Below are 4,636 nucleotides of genomic sequence, written 5' to 3'. Positions count from 1 at the left end.
TTGATTACTGCTATTTTTAGAAATCATATAGCCCATACTGAATACATAATTTTTAAATCTTACAAAAGAATAAATATAATCAGAAAAATGAAAAAAAAAAATGTTCTTGATAGGTTAACATATCATTTGTTAGTCCAATTGTCGAATATGCAATTTCAATATACATGTAAGTAAACTATATCTATTACAGAGCATGTTAGTAATTATATTTATGTATTGGTCAATAAGTACTAAGATATGATAGGAGACATTTGTAAAAGCAAATTTTCTTGTTTCTGAATTCTTAATAATTATAATTATTTCAAATATATATGATATCGCTATGTGATGATTTATCTGAATAAATATTTTGTAAACTAAGCCCATCTTCGAATATGACTGGATCCAAAAAATAATCGGTGTTTTTTTTTATAGAAAAGTCGGAAGTTTCGTTCGACGTCGGTATGATCATAAATTCAGGTAATCCAAGGTCAATGAAGATGTAACTTGTCAAATATCTTGTCCTAAAATAGTTTTGACAACTTATCAACCAATACATGGAAAATATTGTATTACTCACACCTACCCGCATTAAACCAGAGGAAACAGAAGAATGACGCATTTATTTACGTGTGTATTTCGGGAAATGACTAACAAACAGAATGGAACTTATAAAAGCTAGTTTCACTCTTCATAGTAAAATAACAACTTTGACTTTCGATAGAAACACAAGTAAGTCTTTAGGATTTTGATTTTGCATCTATACATAATATTTTTATTCCTTCGTTCACAAACTTCAAGTTGGATCAAGTACATTACGCGATGGTTTTGCTACCCGATTGAATATTGTAACAGCTACTATATTTAAAGACATATTAAAGCATTGAATCTTATTTTTGTTGAGTTTTTTGTGAACATCTTACATTTCATCATCACATAGTATTTCTTGAAGGCAATTACATTCCTTATTCTAAGTAGATTTCAAAAGGCACTGAAAAGAATGTTAAAAAAAAACCCGTACTTCAACTGATTTGCTTTCCCCCTAATAAAACAATATTGTTGAACATCAAACAAATATATATTTATACAAATTACTTACATATCAATTTTTTTATTATTGTAGATTCAAATTATGCAGAATTCACTACAGCTGATTTGGTTTTTATATGTATTGCTAATCATAAACATTTCCAGTGTGATTTCTTATACTGGTAACGTAGGCTATAACAGCAATTCTAACTACGGATCGAACATAAATAGCTACAATAGCGGATTCAACTTAAATAACTATAACAGCGGATCGAAATTGAATACCTATAATAGCGGGTATGGATCAAACTTACATAACTATAATAGCGGGTATGGATCAAACTTAAATAACTATAATAGCGGGTATGGATCAAACTTAAAAAGCTATAATAGCGGGTATGGATCAAACTACAATTCTGGATATGGAACAAGTTACAACTCGAAATATGGCACCAATTATAATTCTGGGTACGGCACCAATTATAATTCTGGATATGGAACTAACTACAATTCGGGATATGGAACAAATTACAATAAAGGATATGGAACAAATTATGGATATACGAAAGGGTACGGAAGCGGTTATGGTTCTAATTATGCGAAGAACTTCTACAACACATTTCCATTCTTCTTTATGAATCCATTCGGTTCCGGCTACAGTGGATTTCAATCAGGATTGCCATGGTCCCCTTTCAGTTCATTTCCATGGTCTTATGGTCAGCAATCAGGATTTAATCCATATGGACATAATATGTATGGAGTTCATCCATTGTTTCGATACACTGGTAATTATGGTGTGTACCAAAATTATGGTTACGGAAACCGCCACTTTCCCCAAAGGAATCACATGATGTTACCAGTACCAGTTGGGTTGCCATTTGGAGGCCAGTCAAATCAATTTATATTTCAACGAAGACCTTCATTAGGCGAAAGAATCATGAACAGTCCACTTTGTAAGTACATCTACCTCAATCACACCCAGATATGTTTTTTTCTTACTTGCTTATTATTTTGATACATAATGATTGAATACCCTCTGTCTTTATATATATATATACGTACATATATAAGCTTGGTCCAGTAACACTTTTTTTAACGAATACCTTTCTTGGCCTCTCTTTGACATCGTCTGCGGTGGCCTGATAATCATCCCGTGATTGTAGCAAAACAAACATTTTCTCGCTTTCGTTGTTCATACTCCTCATTTTGTATTTGGCACTTTCTTTTTGTTTTTATATACATAAATAATTTTTTCACAGGCAAGTTGTCTGTGTACATTTAAGCCATTCTTTTTATAAACCCTTGTATATCACTAATTATCGTGTATTTTTTTTACTTTCTAAGTATTTTTGGACTGAGACTGCTTCAATTGATTTTGCAATTCCTTGAAGACTTTTTGTCTCAAAGATTTACTGGGTCGAAACCACATGTATTGGCTTGATAGACTATACGTCCTCTTTGTTTCTCCGATTGAAGCCATATCTTGATTTTAGGGGAAAATTCTTGCGTCCGAATTAGGTGAAAACTATCTTAATTGGGCATCCCTTGAACAGGATTAGTGAAACCCAGTTTTATTTATCAAACTACGAAAGAACTCATGATAAAAAGCGCATACCTCTCATTGTATACTTTTGTTAACGCACCTTTGAACAATAATGTTGATTTAAATTAAATTATATGTTCTTAACCTTATTTTGACAGTGCCTGCAGCCTTAATAGCAGCTCCTCTTATATTACTTGCCAAAGGAAAAAAATAAAGGAAAGGTAAGTACTGTATAACAATAATGATAATGTATAGTACATGTATTAATAATTAAAGGAATAGATAAAATGAAGTGGAAAAGAATATTTTTAAGTACTGTGGTAATGTTTAAATTCTAGTATTGCAATTTTTTTTTATTAAATCTTTATAATTTTGACCAGGAACATATTGATTATACTGTTCCCAGTTTTGACGCAATATTTATTTAGTGATTGATGCTTGTCAAGTTTTGAAGTATGATATTTATATTAGATACTTCGATCCGATTTGTTTATTTCAATCACTCATATTTAAACTAGGATCGATATAGAGCTTTCTGTATTAAAGCAGACGTATAATGTTTAGGTGCATTAGTAAATTTGTTGGCGTCTACATTTAGTATGAATCAATGTGACATCAACCCAACCAAAACAATTACCGAAGACATCTCAATGGCAACATACAGTCCTCACAAATTATAGATAGCGTCAATACAACATGAAACCAAAGGGGAATATCTAATACAGAAAGAACAAACGATCTCCCATCAACACCCGATTCTCCAAATACCAAAAAAAAAAACGAACTTTAGGATACAGCATAAAACAACTATTAATGAGCTATCTGACTCTTGACAGTCACATGTATAAAATGTATCTTTTATCTCAATCCGCCTCTAAATTTTGCCAAGAAATAACACGAAGGGATAATTTTGATCTATCATTTGACCTCTTTTCAATCTAATCGATAGTCTTATCTTTCAGATGATAAACAGCATTACCAAAGCCAAGATGTCTCCAAATCACTCGTTCTGGAAACCAACATGTATCATTTTTATAAGAATTTCTGTCATTATATTGTCATTTGATTTATATTGTTTTAATTTATTTAGTCTTTTGTCGAATGGTGCAATAAAATGTAATATATAAGAAGTCTTTAAAAAATAATACTCTTATCAATTGCATATTTTGTACTGATATGAAATAAATGTTTTAGATATAAAATGACTTTTTATTCTTATTGAAGAAAAGTACTTTTCCATCAAACAAAAAATATGAAGGAAAGAAGAAAGCAGGCACAGCTTTCAAATTTATTTGAATTGTTTGTATTGATATATGTCATTACCTGTGAGTTAATAGCAGGAAGATTGAACCAAGATACAACATTGTAAAACCTCTTTTTACAAAAGGACTAGCGCTGTTTGACACGTTCTAAAAATATTGTACAATCTTCTGTAGTCATAACAAACAGAATAGTTTATGAATGCAGGGAGATGTAAGGTATACTTCAGTGAGATTAAACAGCACAAAAAAAATAGAGACTTTATTCGGTCGATGATAAACGGCTTAAAAAATGTAGATATTCATAGGATAGGAAAACTATACACGTAAATTAAAAATGTGATCTTAAAAGAAGGGAAACCCAGCTATATTCAGTTACAGAAAAAAATCCCATACAAAATGCAGTGTTCTGTAAGAATGGATAATTTACAGAATGTTATTTGGTTAATTTCCGACTTGTTCTGTGCATTTGAAGTTGTATAATTTGATCTTCTGAGTACATAGATATAAGAAGATGTGGTATGAATTCTAATAAGACAACTTTCAATCCAAGTCACAATTTGTAAACGCAAATCATTATAGGTAACACGTTCTCATCTAAAATTAGAAATTCTCATATGCCACTTAACTCATTTTTGTGTGAAAAGGCTACACCATTTGGGATGATTGATATATTTCGCGTTAAAAAGTCACTGTATAGCATTAATAATATTTGTTTGTCATCTTTTTGCAAGATTTGTGATCTTTCTTTGTAAATGCGAATTCAAAATTTCATTATTTTATCATAAACCTTTTTCATAGGATGCTAGAATGAACTATTTTAACA

General features: G+C 30.8%; 1 long non-coding RNA gene across 1 annotated transcript; it reads left to right on the top strand.

The window, feature by feature from the left end:
* Positions 1-561: 561 nt before the first annotated feature.
* LOC143063300 (uncharacterized) lies at positions 562-3,698 on the top strand. The gene is made up of 4 exons (XR_012974989.1): positions 562-711; positions 1,103-1,961; positions 2,710-2,772; positions 3,514-3,698. It is a non-coding gene; the product is annotated as an uncharacterized LOC143063300 (long non-coding RNA).
* Positions 3,699-4,636: the final 938 nt, after the last annotated feature.

The sequence above is a fragment of the Mytilus galloprovincialis genome, chromosome 2 (assembly GCF_965363235.1).
Source record: "Mytilus galloprovincialis chromosome 2, xbMytGall1.hap1.1, whole genome shotgun sequence".
Lineage (NCBI taxonomy): Eukaryota > Metazoa > Mollusca > Bivalvia > Mytilida > Mytilidae > Mytilus > Mytilus galloprovincialis.
The sequence above is the reverse complement of the archived record's forward strand: the minus strand, read 5'-3'. Positions and strand labels throughout refer to the sequence as shown.